At 40.1% G+C, this 12,803-nt stretch overlaps 1 pseudogene; it reads right to left on the bottom strand.

The window, feature by feature from the left end:
• Positions 1-2,207: 2,207 nt before the first annotated feature.
• Positions 2,208-2,688, bottom strand: LOC132496256 (small ribosomal subunit protein uS12-like; annotated as a pseudogene).
• Between the last annotated feature and the right edge of the window lie 10,115 nt (positions 2,689-12,803).

The following is a 12,803-nucleotide window of genomic DNA, read 5'->3' as shown; positions in this document are numbered from 1 at the left end:
GTTGACATGTAACTGACATATAACGTTGTGTAAGTTTAAGGTGTACAACATGTTGATTTGATCCATTTATATATTGCAGTAAGATTGCTACCATAGCATTAGCTAACACTCTGTTATGTTACATAATTGTCATTTCTTTTTTGTGGTGAGAACAATTAATATCTAGTCTTTTAACAACTTTGAAGTTTATAATACAGTATTGTTGACTATAATCACTATGCTGTACATTAGCTCTCCAGGATTTATTTATCTACTAGTTCCCAGTTTATACCCTTGAACAACATATCCCCACTTCTCCACCGCCCACCCCTGGTAAACACCACTCTACTCCATTTTTTACAAGTTTGTCTTTTTTAGATTCCACATATAAGAGAGATCATACAGTATTTGCCTTTCTCTGACTCTTTTCAGGTGCGCCTGTTAACCATCTGTATGTCTTCTTTGGGAAAATGTCTATTCAGATATTCTGCCTGTTTTTTTTTTTTTTTTTTTTTTTTTTTTTCGGTACGCGGGCCTCTCACTGCTGTGGCCTCTCCCACTGCAGAGCACAGGCTCCGGCCGCGCAGGCCCAGCGGCCATGGCCCACGGGCCCAGCCGCTCCGCAGTATGCGGGATCCTCCTGGACCAGGGCACAAACCCGTGTCCCCTGCATCAGCAGGTGGACTCTCAACCACTGCACCACCAGGGAAGGCCTCTTCTGCCTGCTTTTAATTGAATTGTTTATATTTCTGCTATTGAGTTGTATGAGTTCTTTACATATTTTGTATATGAACCCATTATCAGATGTATGATTTGCAAATATTTTCTCCCATTCAGTAGGTTGCCTTTTAATTTTGTTGGTGGTTTCCTTTACTGTGCAGCTTTTTTGTTTGATCTAGTCCCACTTGTTTATTTTTGCTTTTCTTGCTTTTACTTTTGGTGTCAGATTAAAAAATTTATCACCATGACCTATGTCAAGGAGTTACCACCTATGTTTTCTCCTAGGAATTTTATGGTTTCAGGTCATATATTCAAGTGTTTAATTCATTATGAGTTAATTTTTGTGTGCAGTGTAAGATAGTCCAATTTTATTTTTTTCATGTGGCTGTCCAGTTTTCCCAACACTGTTTATTGAAGAGACTGTCCTTTCTCCATTGTACATTCTTGGCTCCTTTGTTGTAAATTAGTTGACCATATATGCGTAGGTTTACTTCTGGGCTCTATTCTGTTCCATTGGTCTATGTGTTTATTTTTATGCCAGTACCATACTGTTTCAGGAATTGTGATACCTCCGAATTTGTTCTTCTTTCTTAAGGTTGCTTTGGCTATTCAGGGTCTTCTGTGGTTCCATACAAACTTTAGGATTTTTTCCCATTTCTGTGAAAAATGCCATTGGAATCTTGATAGGGATTGCATTGAATCTATAGATGGCTTTAGGTAGTATAAACATTTTGACAATATTAATTGTTCCAATTCATGAACACGAGATATCTTTCCATTTGTGTCTTCTTCAGTTTCTTTTATTAATGTCTTATAGTTTTCATTGTATAGGTCTTTCATCTCCTTGGTTACTTTATTTCAAGTATTTTATTGTTTTTGATGCTACTGAATCAAAATGATTGTTTACTTCTTTTTCAGATGTTTTGTTGTTAGTGTTTAGAAATAATTGATTTTTGTATGCTGCTTTTATATCCTGCAACTTTACTGAATTTGTTGATTAGTTCCAACAAACAGTATTTTGGTTGAGTCCTTAGGGTTTTCTATATATAGGATCATGCCATCTGCAAATAGTGACAGTTTTACTTTTTGCTTTCTGATTTGGATGACTTTCATATCTTTGTCTTGCCTAGTTGCTCCTAAGTAGGACTTCCAGTACCATATTGAATAAGAGTCGTGAGAGTGGGCACCCTTGTCTTATTCCTGATCTTAGAGGAAAAGCTTTCAACTTTTCACTGATGAGTACAGTGTAAGCTGTGTGTTGATCATATTTGCCTTTATGATGCTGAGGTATGGTCTTTCTATACCAAATTTGTTGAGGGTTCTAATGATGAAATGATGTATTTTGTCAAAAGCCTTTTCTGCATCTATTGAGATTATCATATGATTTTTATCTTTCATTCTTTTAATATGGTATATCACATTTGCATATGTTGAACTATCCTTGCATCCCAGAGATAAATCCCTCTCGGTCATGATGTATAATGCTTTTTTTTTCTTTTTTTTGGCATATGGAAATTTATTACTATCATGCTTTCATCATCAAAACTTATGATCTTGGTCTTTCCTTCCTGCCTTTGTATAAGGCCAAAAGAGAGACATCGGCTAGTTTGACAACCTTAAAGCAGACTCCAGGAATGTCACCAACAACATGACCTTTGCGACCAAATCCAGCAACCAGAACTTCATCATTTTCCTCAGTAAAATTCAAACAACCATCATAGGGTACAAAGGCTGTGATTTTTTTTGCCATTCTTGTTGAGCTGAATCCTGACACCCTTCCTGATGAGCTGAATCCTGACAGAATTTGGCTGTTTGGCTTCAACCCTACTTTTTCAAACACAGTTCCCTTGGCATTAGAAGTGCCTCCAAAGGGTTGGCCTTCAGGGCTGTGCCCAAATGGGCTTTCTTGTACTGTTTATCATGCCACTTCTGGTCTCGTCAGTGGCTACAGAGCTTCCTCGCAGTACGAAGACCGCAACACTTGCCCATCCTGCCGGTGCCACGGGCCTGAACGAAAGAGTATAACCCTTTTAATGTGTTTCTGCTCTAGGTTTTTGCTTTGTGGTTACCATGAGGCTTACACAAGACATCTAACAGGTAACACAGTGCATTTTAATTTGATAGCAGCTTGACTTCAGTCATCTATGAAAGTTTCACCCTTTTACTTCTTTGTTTTTATATTTTCGATGTTGCATTTTTATATTGCATATTCATTAATACATTATGGTAGCTATTATTACTTTTAATACTCTTTTCCTTTCACCTTTATACTAAAATTAAGTGGTTAACAAACTATCCTATTACAGATTTAGTTTCTAGGTCTGATTGTATATTTATCTCTACCAGTGTGTTATATACTTTTGTATTTTTTGTCACTGATTAGCTTCTTTTCATTTCAGCTCAAAGAACTCCTTTCAGCATTTCTTGCAAGGCAGGTCTAGTGGTAATGAACTCTCTCAGCTTTTGTCTAGGAAAGGCTTTATTTCTTCTTCATAACTGAAGGATAACTTTGCTAGATAGACCATTCATGGCTAGCAAGATTTTTCTTTCAACCCTTTGAATATGCCATTCCACACTCTTGGCCTGTAGGGTTTCTACTGAAAAACCCATTGATAGCCTAATGGGTGTTCCTTTGTAGGTTACAATCCTTTTTTCCCTAGCTGCTTTTAGAATTCTTTCTATATCCTGAGAAATGTCAAAAATATAAAAAGGGAGAAGTAAAAGGGTGAAACTTTTGTAGATGATTGAAGTCAAGCTGCTATCAAATTAAAATGTACCGTGTTATCTGTTAGATGTCTTGTGGAAGCCTCACGGTAACTGCAAAGCAAAAACCTAGAGCAGATACACATTAAAAGTGTTATACATCATGACCAATAGGATGATCTATTAGCGTGTATTTGGGTGCCCAATTCTCTCCTCAGGTTTAGGAAGTTCACAGCTATTATTTCTTTAAATAAATTTTCTGCTCCCATCTCCCTCTCTCTCTTTCTGGAACCCCAGTTATTATATCTGTCCTTTTGATGGAATACCATAGACCACGTAGGCGTTTTCCACTCTCTTTCATACTGGTTTTGTTTTGTTTTGTTGCCTCTCATTGGGTTCTTTCCAAATTCCTAATCTCTAACGCACTTGCTCTGTCTTCCATTTACTCTGCTCTGCTGCAGATTCTACTGCATTTTTCATGTCATATATTGAGTTCTTCAGCTCCAGAATCTCTGCTTGGTTCATTTTTATGATTTCTATCTCTTTGGGGAAATTTTCATTTTGATCTTGGTTTTGTTTTTTTTTTTTTGAGATTTCATCAAGCTGTCTTTGAGTTTTCTTGCAGCTTGTTGAGTTTCTTCAAAACAGCTATTTTGAATTCTTTTTTGGCTAGATCACAAAATTCTGTACCTTTGAGCTTTGTTATTGGAGAATCATTATTTTCTTTTTGTAATGGTATGTTTCCTTGATCTTAAATGTTCCTTGTAGTTTTGCATTACTGCTTTCACATTTGAAATTAAGGAGATGACACCTTAAACCTTTGTTAGTTGGTTTCTGATGGAGTATCCTGTTCAATGATGTCGTTATTACCTGGGGTTTTATCTGTCTTTGTATTGGTACTCTTACTCCACTTCTCTTGCTCCCTCGTGTGGCAGGATTCTTAAGCTTTTAGGTCTTCTCTGATGCTTACAAGTCACCAGGCAGGCTCCTGGAAACCTCTCTATTGTCTTCCAGAAGGTGGTGCTATAGCTTCAGTTTGTGGTTTCTCCCTTGTCCACATTATGTGGCCTGTTTCTGAGTGTGCTTCCTAGCCACAGGAGCTTGCTTTCACTACTGCAGTAGGAAGCGTGCACATGGAGATGCCACAGACTAGGGCCAAGGTGTGGGTTTAGCACTGGCCCATGGATCTAGTAGGGAGATCCTCAGGTGTGGTACTCCCAGGGGTTTGTGGGTGGACTTCCTGCTGAGTGCAATCAGCAGGAAAGGCGCCCCTTCTCTGCCTCTTACCCCATCTCCAGGCATGAAAGACCAACCTCAGTACTCTGGGTGCTATTGGAGAGAAACAGGTTTGTCCCACACAACTGAGGTAGCTGGGTACTCACCCCAAACTATCCTCCCCTACCCCTAACGAGGGAGAGGGTGCCGCTACTAGATACATCAGCCTGGTGCAGTGTTACCTTGGGGGAGGGGACACTGGGAAAGTTCCTCTTACCACCCCCTCTGCTGCTGTGACCAAACTTGTTTTGTTGTTGTTGTTTTTCTAGAATGGTGTGCTGGAATCTCCCCTCAGGAAGGCTGGACTTCTGCGAACTCCCTCTCATGCATGAGTATCTGCCCAGGTCAGCACTCTCCAGTTTCGGGTTTTTTTTTTTTTTTCCAGTCATAGCAAGAGGGGGTTCTGGGCAGGTTCACTGGCTCCCCTGATTCTGCCACCTATACCGAAATCTGTCTGCCTATTACTGGATGCACAGGTAGGTGAGACTTCTGGATCCCACAGCTCCCACAAAGGTGCTTTTGTTTGTGGATGGATGTCTATTTTGTTGTTTTAAAAAGGGGGCAAAAAAGAGGAATGTTTTATGCCGTCATGATGCTGACATCACTCCCCTGATGTAATGTTCATTCTTTATGACATATTTCATAACTGGAAAACTATTGTGTAAACAACATGATATGATAAGGAGTTGATAGCTATTAGAGCTGCCACCTTCTGGGTACACAATGGTATCCTCTGGCTCTTTGTGGTTGGGCAAGGGCTAAAGCATATAAAAATTGTAGACTAAGGTGCAGAGTTTGGACTTTAGTACAAGGCAGCCACTGGTGGGTTTAGGAGAATGATGTGATATGGATCACATTTTAAAGGGATAATTCTTGCTGCTGCATGGAGGATGTATTGTTGGGGGCAAGTGTGGAAACACAGAGCCCTGTTAGAGAACTAGTAATGGTGAGATGATGGTGACTTGAACTTCACTGATTACAGGCAAAATAGAGGTGGAATTCTTTTGAATGCATTTTGCAGGTGTATCTGAAAGGACTTACAGAAAAGTGGGGAATAGGGGTTGAAGGAAAGAGGGGGATTGCAGATGATCACTGTTTTGGGTTGAACAACTGAATATATGGTAGGGCCATTTACCATAATGGGAGCAAATGAAGGATTAACAGGTATGAAGAGAGGGAATGGAGCTTATTTTTCTCTGTATTAGCTTTAGACAGCTATGTGCACACGTTAAATAAACCACTAGAGAGACAACCCCATCCCTCAAGGGAACACCCAGAGCCAAAGATGTATATATTTGGAAGTCAGTAGTATACAAATGATATTTAATTCAAAGGACTAGATTAGATCATCCAGAGAGAATATACATAGAATAAATGATGTGAAGACAGGAGAAAAACCAGGTTAGTATGCAGTCATAGAAGCCAAAAGAAGAAAGCGTGTTTTGAATGCTGTTGAGAAACTGAGTGAGATATTAAGCAATGATAGTATTTGACAAATGGAGCTAATTGGCAGCTTTGACAAGGGAAGTTTCGACGGAGTTCTCTGTGGTGGTGGGGAACAGGGGAGGCAGATGGAGAGGGTTGAGGACAAAGTGGAAGAAAATGAAGAAAGAGAATGAAGGGAATTTTGGTAAGTTTCCCTCTGAAGGGAAGCCAAACTGGGCTTGGAGGAGATATGTGGTGAAGGCAGATTTTCTTTTTTTAGGATAGGGGATACTAGAGTGTGCTTGTTTGCTGATGGTGATTCAGGAGTGAGGAAGAAGCTAGTGATGCAGGAGACGAAGAGGTTAATACACCAGGGAAGAGAGGGTTCTGATCCAGGGCACAATGGAGGGGCTGTCCTTTCTCTAGAAGAGAGATCCTCCATCCAAGGATGGAAAGGCAGGTAGATGTTGGTTTTAATGATGAAACTACGAGGGAGGGAGTGCTCCTTTATTGTGGCTCTTTTCATTGACTTATGAACAAAATAAGTGGAATGATATTTGATGGAACTGAATAAAGACCCCACTGCACATCAAAAAGATTCCCATTAAACAATAAATTAATGAAAATCAATCAACCCCTATATATTTCTTGGTTAATCTTAAGATTTAAGGGTAAAGAATGAATTCTATAAGCATGTAAGTAGAAAATAAAATTACAAACAAAGCAAAAAGGCAGGTTGTACTTCTGGTCCAGCCACGATGGAATAGCTAATATCAGATGAATTCTCCTGCTGAAAACAACTATAAAAGATGTACAATGTACATTTTAAAACTGTTTAAAATATTTAGAGGATATGTAACTCAGGCAGGATTTGAGGGGCTACAATATGTGAAACAAAGGAAACATAGTGAGGTGGACTTCATATTTCCCCTGGCTTTTCCCTTGAGGGCATTTGCTATTTCACAGTAAAGCAGGGGAAAAGAATCCTAGTAGAAAGCAGCAGATAAAATGTTTAATTCAGAGATGACACAATCATATATACAGAAAATTCAAAAGAATCATTTATCATAATTAATAAATGCATTAACAAGGTCACTAGATACAAGATGGATATTAAAAAATCAATTGTCTTTCTATATACCAGCAACAAAAAATTAGACAATGGAATTTCTGAAGATGTGCTGGCTTTGAGTCACAGATATAGAGAACAAACCAGGGGCTACCAGTGGTGAGAGGGAAAGGGGGAGGGGCACTTTAGGAGTGAGGGGGGAAGCGGTTATTCTGGGATTATATGAAATCGTGTGTGAAACTTCTCAAAATTGTAAAGCACTGTAGAATTTAAAGAATCTTTAATTTTAAAAATGGGCTGACTTCATATTATGACCAATATGTGATGTCAGAAAATAAAACATTGTCTAACAAGTTTTGAGGGGAAATGTTATTTATTTATTTATTTTTGGCTGCGTTTTGGGTCTTCGTTGCTGCGCGCGGGCTTTCTCTAGTTGCGGCGAGCAGGGGCTACTCTTCGTTGCAGTGCACAGGCTTCTCATTGCAGTGGCTTCTCTTGTTGTGGAGCATGGGCTCTAGGCATGTGGGCTTCAGTAGTTGTGGCACGCGGGCTCAGTAGTTGTGGAGCACGGGCTCTAGGCACACGGGTTTCAGTAGTGTGGCACGCAGGCTCAGTAGTTGTGGCTCGTGGGCTCTAGAGCACAGGCTCAGTAATTGTGGCGCTCGGGCTTAGTTGCTCCGCGGCGTGTGGGATCTTCCCGGACCGGGGCTCGAACCCGTGTCCCCCGCATTGGCAGGCGGATTCTTAACCACTGCGCCACCAGGGAAGCCCGAGGGGGAATGTTTGTGATGTGCCAAATTTTCTTTTTCTTTGAAGCAACAGAAAGACAATCTTAAATATGCAAGGCTGTGCTAGTTTTAATGGTGAAACTATGAAGGAGTGCTATTTTCCACTAAAAACTATTTGATTTTGTACTTCAGCTGCAAGGTGAATCAAGACAGAGAATTCATGAATGTTAAAGACATAGTTTGAAAAGAACTGGCAGTGAGCATCAAATGATCTAAAAACAAGTAACTTTAAGATGCCATTATGTGTATTCATAAAATATACTTTTTAGGCATATATGCAAGGTATAATTTTTAGAGTAACAACTGGACAAAAATAGTAGGTAGGTTATAACAAAAGTGGAAGATAGAAGATAATTTTCTCAAACATACTACCATTTCATTATTGACATTAGTCTTTAGAGAATTATAGACTTAAGTATATTTTTAGCTTTTTACTGAAGTGTAATATGCATATATAAATATGTACATATCATAAGTATACAGCTCACTGAATTTTCTCTAGGTGAACACACCTTGCAACTATCCCAGACATCAAGAAATAAAACCTTGTTAGAACCTCAGGAAGTTAAGCATATTTTTAAAAATAACTAGTAATAACTGGTAGAACAAAATGAAAGACACTAACCTACCCTCCAAAAAGCATAATTATTAAAGGAACTACAATTTTCTAAATAAACAGAAGAGGGCGCACGTGAACTGTGAAATACAGTAAGCTGTCAAATCCTTATCCTTGCCTGTTATTGCTAGTCCAAGAAAAAAGAGAACATTTCCAAATGAATGGCAAATGGAAGATAACATACAAAGCCAACGTATAAAGGTCACATAAAATAAAAATCATAACATTTCAGCCAATAAAAAATCTCTCCCAGAAACGAAGCAGAAGGAAACATGCACAATAACCAAACTGAATTAAACATTGTTAAACATTTGCAGATATGAAAAACACCTAGTCACAAATTCAAAAACTCAACCCCTCCCCCTCCCCAAAACAAAACAAAACAAAACCCAAGATAACATAAAATGAGAGTCTTGCAATAATGGTGGAAGAATTTGTTTGGGCCAATCCTCCTACAAATAACAGCCATGAAATTCCTATCAAAATATAAAAACAACCACTTGAAGGAACTAGAGAACAACCAAAAGGAAAAAGAAACAAGAGTGGGGGTTGACACTTGGGAAAAGAGACCAGACTGGGTAAGTTTTCCCCTTTTTTTTTTTTTTTTTGCGGTACGCGGGCCTCTCACTGCTGTGGCCTCTTGTGTTGCGGAGCACAGGCTCCGGATGCGCAGGCCCAGCAGCCATGGCTTATGGGCTCAGCCACTCCGCGGCACGTGGGATCTTCCCGGACCGGGGCACAAACTCATGTCCCCTGTATTGGCAGGCGGACTCTCAACCACTGCGCCACCAGGGAAGCCCAAGTTTTCTCTTTTGATGGCTTTTAGACTAAGGGAAGCCCATAGTCCTCCTCCAAGGGAGCTACTAAAACTTAGATTGCGGTCCAGTGGTTGAGACTCCATGCTTCCACTGCAGGGGCCGCGGGTTCAGTCCCTGGTCAGGGAACTAAGATCCCACATGCCATGCCATGTGGCCAAAAAACAAGCAAACAAACAAAACTTAGATGGAATCTCACAATCTTAATAGCTTAAAGAATCAAAGGACAGAGTTTGAGGCACCACAGCAGATATTAAGATGGGAGTTGTTATTGTTGAGTTGTGTGTCCCCAAAATTCAAATGTTGAAGTCCTAATCCACAGTATCTCGGAATGCGACCTTACTTGGAAATAGGGTCATTGCAGGTACATTTAGTTAAAATGAAGTCATACTGGAGAAGGGTGGGCCCCAATTTAATAGGACTGGTATCCATACAAAAGGGCGAAACTTGGACACAAACACACACAGGCAGAGTGACACATGAACATTGGAAGGTAACTGCAAGAACAAATTTTCAAATTTTTCTGAACATCAAAAAAATTTTAAAGAGAAAAGGAAACATACCATACAGAGAAAGGAACATATTAAATAAAACAAAATGCACAGTAAATATAACAGTAAAATAGATATTAAATCAAACGTGTCACTCATTTCAATGCGTATAAATGGAAACTTACCTATTAAAAAGATTTTCAGGGCTTCCCTGGTGACGCAGTGGTTGAGAGTCCGCCTGCCGATGCAGGGGACACGGGTTCGTGCCCCAGTCCGGGAAGATCCCACATGCCGCAGAGCGACTGGGCCCGTGAGCCATGGCCGCTGAGCCTGCGCGTCTGGAGCCTGTGCTGAGCAACAGGAGAGGCCACAACAGTGAGAGGCCCGCGTACTGCAAAAAAAAAAAAGTTTTCAGATTGATTCACAAAGCACAACCCAACTCTGTGCTCAGGAGATACAACTAAATCAAAGTGATTCAAAATGGCTAGAACGAGGGAGATGTGTAAAGGTATAGCAGGCAAATAAGCCAATAAGAAAGCAGAGACTGTGATCATGATATCAGAAAATGTTGAATCTGGACAAAAAGCATTAAATCAGACAGCAGAATACTTGATAATGCCAAGAGCTTAATTCACAATGATAATACATCAGTTGTGAATATATGTAACACAAATAGCACAGAAACTATCTTTATAAATCAGAAAGTGAAGGATATACATACATAAAACCACAGCAAAACTAGGAGATATCACCTTTGGTCCAACACAGGACGCAGGTCAAATGGACAAAAAGTAAGATTATAGAAAATCTAACCAGCATAATCAATATATAGAATACATATGTCATGCTAACAGGGTCCCACCTCAAGGGCATGCCAGGCGTTTCTGCTTTTCTGCCTCAGAGCCTTCTGAAAGGCACTGAAATCTGCTGATATGGACTGAATGCTTGTATATTCCCCCAAATCCATAGGCTGAAGCCCTAACCCTCAGTTTCATGGTATTTGGAGGTGGGGCCTCTGGAGGTAATTAGGTTTGGATGAGGTCATGAAGGTGGGGTCCTCATGATGGGATTAGCGACTTTTTAAGAGAGAAACCGGAGAGCTTGTGCCCTCCCTCCCTCTCTATCTCTTTCTACTGTGAGATGATGCAGTGAGAAGTTGGCTCCCCGCAAGTCAGCAGGACAGTCTGCATCAGAACCTGACCATGCTGGCACTCTATTCTCAGACTTCCAGCCTCTAGAACTTGAGAAAATACTTTTCTATTGTTTAAGCCACCTAGTCTAGGGTATTTTGTTATTGAGTTGACTGATATACCTGCTCAGCACATGAGCTAGCCTAGAAGAATGGAGAGGAGAATTAATGCCCCAGTGCCTTTCATCAACCATAGTGGATGAGAGCTGGTGGATAAAAGTGAGAGTTACAGAGTTGCAGAGGTTAAATTCCTGGGGAGTATGGCTGAGAGATCAGGGCACCCTTCCTCCACCCAGCCCAGGCTCATAGTATAGAGGCTCTACCACAAACACAGCCAGTAAAGAATATCGGAGCCCCAAGTGCCCTTGCTCCAGCTTGCTCATAGGGCAGACGCTCCATGCCAAGAGAGGCAAGCCACCTACCCAGCTCCCTGCACCTAAAGCAGGGTGTCTCTCCAAAAGAAGCCAGTTCCAGAGATTTTGCCAAGAGGGAAAGACAGTCTACAGGATTAGAGAGCATCGAAGCTCTCCCCAAAAGAACTGACTTTATTTGAAATAGTGTGAGAACATTCAAGCCTAAGGACACTCTCAAAAACGATGGAGATTTTGTTGGTGAGCAACTAAGAGGAGGCTGGTAGCTTCATTAGAGCAACATACTAAATCGTGGGCTAGCTAGCCTAACCATAAAAAAATCAGGGAAAGAGACAGCTACAAAAAACACTTCTGAAGTCAGAACAAACCTCAAAGACCTGCCTCAAAAACAACCCCTGCAAAGTGGCCTGATTTAATCAGGTCTGACTGAGGAGTAATGTATACCCCAGGCATTGAAAGCAATAGACCAATCAGCTGGCAGTTAGTGAGCCTAACAGCTGGTGAGAAAGAGACAATCCAAGGGAGTCCTGCAAAAGCCTAGTCAGACCAGGATGACCATGCACATGCCCAAGGCTGCACCCACTGAGAAGCAACATCAGAGTCTTCACACTGTGGGAATTATAGACTTCACTAAAATATTGCAGCCAGTCACTAAACAAATGAGCAGACAACAAGCCCCAGCATGGGAGGAAATCAGTATCCAGAGTTGCTACAAAATATTCCATAATGTACAACTTTCAACAAATAATTAGTACACTTTCAACAAATAATTATAAGACATGCAGAGAGACAGGAAAGACCATACACAGGAAAGAAGCAGGCAACAGACCGCCTATGAAAGGGCCCAACTGTTGAATTTAACAGATAAAGATTTCACAGCAATCATTAGAACTATGCTTAAAGAGGTAACGGAAACAATTCTTAAAGAAGTAAAGGAAGAAAGCAATTATACTCCAATATAGTTGTTAAAAGAAAAAGAAGTAAAGGAAGGAATGATGACAGTGTCTCATAAAATAGAAAATATCAATATATAAAGAGATAGAAACTACAAAAAAGAACCAAATGGAAATTCTGGAGTCAAAAGGTATAACAGAAATGAAAAATTCACTAGAGGGTTCAATATTACATTTGAGCAGGCAAAAGATAGAGTCGACAATTTAAAAAATAAATTTACAGAGATTATGTAATCTGAAGAACAGAGGAAAAAATGAAAAGTGAACAGAATCTCAAAGAAACGTAGGACACCATTAAGCACATCAATATACACATAACGGGAAGGAGAGAAGAGAGAGAAAGGAGGAGAAATAATGGCTGAAAACTCAAGAAGCTCAACAAACTCTTAGCAAAATAAATACAAATGCT

This window comes from Mesoplodon densirostris, chromosome 9 (assembly GCF_025265405.1).
Source record: "Mesoplodon densirostris isolate mMesDen1 chromosome 9, mMesDen1 primary haplotype, whole genome shotgun sequence".
In the NCBI taxonomy this organism is placed as follows: Eukaryota; Metazoa; Chordata; class Mammalia; order Artiodactyla; family Ziphiidae; genus Mesoplodon; species Mesoplodon densirostris.
This window is presented reverse-complemented; position numbering and strand designations above follow the sequence as displayed.